This window comes from Polypterus senegalus, chromosome 18 (assembly GCF_016835505.1).
Source record: "Polypterus senegalus isolate Bchr_013 chromosome 18, ASM1683550v1, whole genome shotgun sequence".
NCBI classification, from domain to species: domain Eukaryota; kingdom Metazoa; phylum Chordata; class Cladistia; order Polypteriformes; family Polypteridae; genus Polypterus; species Polypterus senegalus.
Genome location: NC_053171.1, coordinates 1,109,451 through 1,117,902, shown reverse-complemented (window position 1 = coordinate 1,117,902; position 8,452 = coordinate 1,109,451).

Below are 8,452 nucleotides of genomic sequence, written 5' to 3'. Positions count from 1 at the left end.
GTGTTAACAGTATAGAGGAGAGACTAGCTGACTGAGGAGACACAGATGATGTTGGATACCAGGGTTGTTAGCAGTGCCGTTTCTTGAAGAGGAATATGCCATGCATGGGGGAGCTTCATCGTATGTTCTGGCCATGATTATTTTCCTTCATGAACAAGATCCAGAGATATTTCAACTGCTCCACTTCAGGCAGTCCTCAGGCCATCCTCAACCAGGAGAGAGCACTCCACCCTTTTCAGCCTGTGCGTAGAATACATCAACATATTATATTTTATGGCAGTGATATGTTATTATATAACTAACTGAGGCAGTTAACTTTCATATCCTGTCTGCAATTTCTCAAAATAAGTCAATGTTAGATGAGGTTAGTTTTTAAAACAAGCAGAAATATCCCTTTTTGATATAGTAGCTGTTGATAGAATTGACCTAATAACTTTTTGCATAATAAATATCTCAGAATTAAGCCTAATATCTAAATAAGAATACAACAATACAAATAAAATCCACACTAAAAAGAACTTAATTCTTTTTTTTTATCAATTGTTTATTAAAATGGTAACATAACCAAATTCAGACAAACATTGTACTCAAATAAATAATATAATAATAGTATGCACCTCCCATGATGACGAACTCCCCATATCAGCTGTACCGATTGTACTGGAATACAAGTACCGGTGTCATGTATTCATAATATAAAAGTACATTTTTCAGGATTAAGTTTGGGTTTGTTTCTAAAGATGTAATCAAGAATTCAGTTACTTTATAAAATTTAAAGATGAATACTTTTAATCCACATCTATTAAAAGAATCCTATACAGTTAGCCCTCTGTATCCAGGATTCAATCAAGTGCAGACTGAAAGAATAAAAAAACAAATGCAGAAATCTTTTAAAGTAAAACTTGAATTTCCCGCACACAGAGCACTACGCTGAATCCACACAAATGAAGTGACAGGCACACCCCTGGCATTTCATAGATCCTCAGTTTCTCTCCAGCACTCGGTGTTTGAGTATTGATCACCTTGCGTCTTCTTTGTTCTCTACTTGTGTTGTGTGGGTAGCTGGTGAATTTAATATTCATGCATTGGGAGATTGGTTTTCTAAATATTGCCTGTTAAGAAGCCTAGCGCTTGCTCTCGCTTTCTCATGCTGGAAGCGGCTGTGCTGTTGATGCAAAATGGTTTGCAAGACACCTGTAGTTCTGGTGGTTTCTGTTTGCTTTTTAGGCGAGCAAAACTCTACCATAAATCTTGTTGTCTTTACCCAGTTTTCTGAAAACGTGTTATTTGTTGCCCGTAATAAATCATTTATGTGGAGTGGAGTATAATCTGCATGCAACATGAAATGAAATACTTTACAAGATAGAGCTTCTAGTGGAGATAACAATGTTTTTACAAATAATGGACCATTGGAGACTGGTGGTTGTGGATAGATCACGTAGTCAAGTAGATCCAGAATGCAAACTGAGGTATCTCGCAAAGGTGCTGTGAATTACGGCCGGCGTTTCAGTCTGGTCGGGACGTCCCTAAACAGAAAAAAGGAGGAAGAATAGGACGTTAGGTGGCAGCTCCCCTGGACGGCAACGGTTCCCTGGATTCCTTCAAAGCATCCTGGGACATGGAGTCCACTTCTTCAGCCCTGTTGGGTGCCGCCAGGGGTAGCTCACAAAGAATCGGGGGACTCCTACTATTACGACAACCTGGAAGTACTTTGGAGTCACGAGGATGGACGCCTGCAGTACTTCCGGGTTACTTGAAGGATGACCTGGAGAAGGAATACTTCCGGGTCATGGGCTATTTAAAGGACTGGTCAGAACCCAGCAAGAAGAGCCAGAGTTGGGAGGTTGGGTGACTAAGCTACTGGGAGTGAAGGATTGATTATTATTGTGATTATTATTAATTATTGGAGAATTGTGGAGTGTGTGCTGCCTTGTGCACTGTTATTGAAGAAAATATTAAAGATTCTTCTTGGTGCTTTTTACAAGTGTGTCTTGGACGTCTGTCTGGTGGGTTTAGTGGGGCAACAGCGCCTCTAGCAACCACAGTGCATATAGGGCTGATAACTGGTTTTATGATATGGAGGAGTATAGTTTGATTAAGTCTATGGGGGGGGGGGCACTGGGTTACCTCCAACTATACACGGATCTAGACAATTAAAAATTAGGAGTATGGAGATGCCAGGATGAACATTAAACCAGCTTTTTTTATACCCTACTCCACATACTGAATGTGTAAGAAATTATTGGGCCAAAGTGTAATTTCAGAAATGATCAATTAAGTAAGGAGACAGGCAGAGTAGAAAGTGCAGTGCCTTTGTTTATAGTGGAGTCTCTGTCTTTCAGGCTGACACACGACACACTGCCTCTGCAGCCACAAGATGTCAGTGCTCATAGTAAAGAACAGCAAAGTCAGACTGGGCAAAGTGTCAGAAATGTGATACTGATAAGCTCTCGGGCACAAGTTCTGAAACTCTTATGTGTTTTCTGAATTTGGATCATGCAGAGTCTTGAATTACAACTGTAGTCAATAGTACAGGGTCACAAAAGGTTTGTAAAGTGTCTTGAGATGTGTCTCTGCAGTAAGCCTAATCAAGTGCCATTACTCCACTACAACTCACGTCTGGCAGAGACGATTGCTGGCGATTCTGTATCTCGAAGACACATAAAAGGCAAAATTGGAATGATGTGCAGGGTGGACAGGTGATGTCACTGAGCGATAGTCATTTGGTCACCGTGGTAGTTTTGGAGGAACTATGTAAACTGACCAAGAACCAAGGCAGGATTGCAAGCTATTTCTTTTTATTTTATAAATAGGTAAAGTGTGTGGTGAGAGATGCAACAGAGAAAAATAATAAAAAAATGAATATTTAAAAAAATTACAAAAATAAAGTCTAACAGTTTTGAAACATCTGAAAAGCCAATGATGTAAGCTGTCCAGTTTGATTAATTTTGTAGTCTTGTCCTGTCACACTCGTTCCCAAACAGTCCTACATATTTACTTGATTATGTTGACCTTTTTTGGAAGTCCCTTTGGATAAAAGAGTTTGCTGAGCAAATAAATGTAAATAATAATGCAAAGAGTGTGGACATGAAGCCTGCAGATCGTTGTCCTCGAGTTCACTTCTGTTCTTTCACTGTTAACAGGAATTGAAGCCATCGTCATTTAGGTCTACAGAAAATAAAAGGTCACAGTTAGTTAAGTATAATACAATATAGGAATAGGGTTTATTATTGATTTTCTTACCATGCAAAATAACCCTGATTAGTCAAAGTAGACTAGATAAAAAAGTGTTTAGGATTTTAGACTTTAAACTTGACATAAAGATTTAAAATTTTAACAATCTTTTAGAATATTTTGCTATAAACATTTTAGTTAAATGTTTTTAGCACAGGAAGTGGAACCCTGGATTAACAAGGGAGCTGCAGAAAGAGAGCGCAAGTTTACTTCTGCTGCTGCTGATATGACATGACTGTTCTTACCCAGCAGATGGTGCTATGTGACAGTTATGATGTTCATGATGGCTGAGCAGATGTTGTGGCCTGAAGGTCTTATGTCTACTTAAGTGACACCCTTCTAACTTCTTTGACACAGTTTGTGTGGTTCAGCCATGTTGAGCAGGCCCAGGTTTCTTCTTGTGTGTTGTGTTTTCCTTATTTTCAGTTTACCAACTTTGACCTGAAAGTGACAGCTTATCCTGTGAGCTTCGTCACTTAATGGATGTGTCGCACCACTCTGGTCTTGGTTGCCAATTACTAACAGTATAGTCCAACCTGCAATGTTGGTCATATTGTCACTTCTTAATCTTTAGTTTATAATTATTAGACTTGGCCTTCAACTTTTGAAGAATTGTCTCCATTTGTGCAAATGCTTTTTTTAGCGAAATCTTTCTGAGAAAATTCCATTGGCTTTGTTTCTTTCAGGATATTGCATTGTATTACTGTTTTTATTTTCTTGCTTTATAATAATTTTGGTGTGTGTTTAGACCAACATGTGTGTGTATATTTATTTATTTGCTTACTTACTTATCTACCTCTTTATGTATTTATTTATTTACAGAGGTTCTGTAAAAAGCCAGATTTCCCCCGCGGGACAAATAAAGTTTAATCTATCTATCTATCTATTTATCTATCTATCTATCTATCTATCACTTCTCATCTTTTGTTTAAATTTGCTAAACTTGACTTACAACTTTTGAAGCATTTTCTCCATTTGTGCACATGCTTTATTAACAATATTTTTATGAAAATATTCTGTTGGCTTTGTTTGTTTAAAAGTGTTCTATTTTTACTGTTTTCAATTTAATGTTCATTTATGAGCTAGTTAAAGAAGGCAGGCACTCACATGGAGTGCATTGGGAACATCTGGAAAGACTTTGTCATCCATTTAGAATTCCTTCATTTTACTAGCCTTTACAGATCTAGTAAATAGGTCAATTTGTGCCACATGGTATTTACAGCATTTTGACCCCTGAAAAACAGACAACAACTTGGTAACTCATTGGCACATTTTGTACTCATTTATTTTCTTTGTAATGTGCCAGATGGTCTGACTTACTTATTCTGGTCCGAACAGCTTTGCATCTGTGCTGCCACCAGTTTATCATTAAGGTTATTGACCTCTGTCATTCACATATAACGTGTTACCCACCCGCGCATGGAAGGCAGCAGGGGGATGTAGTTAATGTTGAAACTCTGGTGTGTGGCACTAATGCCTCTTCTCCATCCTTACAGGAACAAGTAAGACCTAGTCCACTTCCTCTTCTGGCTCCAGACCACACCCTCCAATGACCTCACTTCTGCCTTTTCCCTCCAGATGACCCGCCTCTTCCTCCCCTCAGCTATACAACCCATCAGCTCTGCTGTGCAATTCAGTCCTGTTTTGTGACTCGGTCTTTTATGAATACTCAGCAGAGTATTACACATCTTTTCTCTTGCAGCGACCCTACAATATACGGGGTGAATCCCCCCAAACCATTATCATTGATTTTTGCTTTCTTTACACATGGATGATTAAAAGAAATCTGTTATTGTTTAGATTTCTTTTTTGTTCATCAATCTGATTGTAAACAAACTTTAAACTATCTTCATTATTTTCTCTGTTAACTTATTAGCTTGCAACCTGATAATATATTTAAAAAAACAACAAAAGTTAAACCACAACAGATGTTACCAGATTAAAGTCCTATTATTTTATGCAAGACACTCACCCAGATATGTCATCTCTGGGACTACCCGTCTCGTTCAAAGGCTCAGATCACTTTGTCCCCCTCAGCAGATCTGCAGGCGGAGAGCACTCTGATCCAGAAGCAGTCACTCGTGAGGACCAGCAGCACAATTAGCACCAGAAATGATAATCCGATTCGAATTGCATTTTCTGTTGAATACCCCACTGAAAGAAAACGGAGAAGAGTTTCTGTGTTTTCATTGTCAAAATCAGGAGAGATGGTCATAATCAAACCTTCCAATTCAATTACACACTTCACCTCAACTTTGGTTTTTTTTTTCATTTATATTTTGACATAAATGTACTTTTCATTGTTTCTTTTTAATACAGGAAAACATACTTATGCTTTTGTTGGGTATGCTACTAAATTATTACAATGGTCTAATGACAATAGGACAGAATCTAGGCAGAGACCAAAAGAACTCCGCCACCAAAAGTAACTTTGCATGTAATGCGTTTCTATTTCCTTAATAATAATAATTCTTTACATTTATATAATTCTTTTCTTTCTACTCAAAGCACTTTACATTGTTAGTGAGGAGCCATTTCAACCTCAACCAATTTACAGCATCCACATGGAAGATGCAATGGCAGCCATTTTTGTGCCAGTACGTTCACCACACATGAGCTGTTAGGTGGTTAACCAGTTAGGGATAGAGGATGACTAGGGGACCAAAATAACTAGGCTGTGGTGGGTAATTTAGCAAGCATATCGGGATACCCCCTATTCTTTTCAAAGGACACCCAGAGATATTTCATGACCACAGGGAATCAGGTTCTCGGTGTTACGTCTCATCCGAAGGACGGTGCTTTTTTCACAACACAATGTCCCTTGGCACTGCACTGGGGCATTGGTATCCACATTCAACCCTAACCCTTGCCAGCACCTCTTCCAGCAGCACCCCAAGCTTTTTCTGGATGGCCTTTTGCCGTTGGTTTTGTAAACGATTATCAGGTAATAATCAATGTTATGTTTTCCAGAGTTGTTAGGCGTTATTCATTGCTTGACCTGACTGTGGATTGTTGAGATTGTCCTTGTCCTGAAGTACCATATTGTTGAGAAGTGGCATCTGTGTTGTGCTGCATCGTTTAAGCGATTATCAGCCCATGTTGGGTCATTTCCAGTAGAAAGTAATATGTCAGCTTCAGTAAATAAACATGACAGCGAACGACAGCTTTTTCAAAAGCTTGTTGACCAAGAAAAAATTCATTCATTTAAAACAATGGGTGGCATTGAGAGTGTCTGTGAGACCTGGCCATTTAAAGGCTACCGAATAATCAGGGAGATCAGGAGCCACTAGGGGGCGATTTAGCATGGTGACTCTTAACCCTTTGAATCCAGTAGTCAGGTTTTTGGACCAGCCGCATAGCAGAATATACCTGAAATACCGATATAACGCCTTGCATGTCTACAGTATCGTCATAACCCTGAATAATGGCCTACATATTTCTGTAATGCCACTCTGCTCTATAAATGTTACAGCTCACTGCAGCTCACAGTCTCTAAAGGCCGCTACACCTTTCTGCCATCATAACTCAGCCGGCTAGCGTACCGGCCTCTGCTATATTGGACTATGCACATAATATACCTACTGTAGTTAACTAGTTATGCTGTTACACTACTTACACAAGTCATGCTGCTCTTTTATTTTTCTTTGTATGTTTTCAGTAAAGAATGTAACAGATTTCAGTTGTACTTTAGCATGGGAGCAGCTCAAAAGAAGAGATTCTTAGTGTGCGCAGAGAAGTACAAACAGGCAAAGAGAGCTTCTGCCCTTCTGCTCTCCAGGGGTTCTTTCCTGTCCGAGTTCACCTGATGACATCTGTGTTATGGTGCATCAGGGGAGGGAGTTTAGACACTCGACAGCTGAAGCAAAGTCCTGCAGGGAAAGGTTGATGCAGAGCGATTGATCAGACGACAGAGAAAATCATGTGAAGTGTTTTTGTTCTTTGCTTCTGACACTAAAAATTTGGGATTTTGAAATTGTTAAATATTGCTGTGGATGCTGGGGTTATAAGTGCCAAAATGCAAGGGGAGGGCAGAGTTCAAATGGTTAATATAAAGCAGGACCACCTCTAAACTTGAAAGGGATTCTAAAGTTTGGCTAAAGCTGCCACAGTGGCAGTGGGGTTTCATTTATTGCCTGCTTACATGGCCACTGTATCATTATTGGTCATCTGGGCATGAATGAGTCATCCAGTCAAATGTCCAGAAACAACTATCTGTTGTTTGGTTGAATGAAATAATACAATTAGTGGAGAGAATTTGATTATAGTTTAAGAAAGACAGAGGGATGTGACCAAAGCTGTGTGTGTCCAGAAACTTTTATTATTAAACATATTAAAGCTACCTTAATTCATCTTGATTTGTTATATTTAATTACGAAGTTGATCATTGTAGCTACATTTTATTTTTTTTCCAGATTCTTAGTTGAGAGTGTTCTGAGATATTTTGTATATACAGTGGTGCTCTGACTTAAGGCTCTATTTGGGTCCAAGCCATTTGGACATACGTGAAATTGGCTGTATCAAGTCAAGTCAAGTTGGGGAGCATGCACTGGTACAGTGTGTTGCTACACCCACTACGACGAAACAACTTGGGATCCTGGTTGGCAACCCCCCAGGCAGACATGCGGTCTAATCCCACCCTCTGGAAATGACCCTCTATGTGCCGCAGCCAGGTGTTACGTGGGCGACCCATTGGCCTGGTCCAGCCACTCTGGTCCCCAACAATGAGGATCTTACGAGCTGGATCACCCTCGGGGAAACACGCCACATGTCCATAGTGCCGTAACTGATGCTCCCTAACAATGCAGGTCATGTGCCTCATTCGGGCTCCATGGGCAACCGCTCATTCGACACAAAGTCAAACCAACCCTAACCCAAGGATTTTCCGGAGAGACACAGTACTAATGGAGTCCAGTCTTCATCTCAGGTCACTGGATAGAGTCCATGTCTCGCAACCAGACAGGTAGCACCACAACTCTAAAGACTTGGACCTTCATCCTTTTGCATAGATATCGGAGCACCACTCACCCCTTTCCAGTGACCTGTATGGCTGTACGTCGGTGAGAAAATGTACAAGTCATTGCAGTTGAGGTTCTGTGGGTCTAGGGTTGGTTCCTGTTACAGAGATTCTAACTGTTGGTACAGCAGCACAAACTGATCTTCAAGTCTTGGTGTCCACACTCTGGGTCCATGGACAGCAGTGTTTCTCAGCCACTAGATC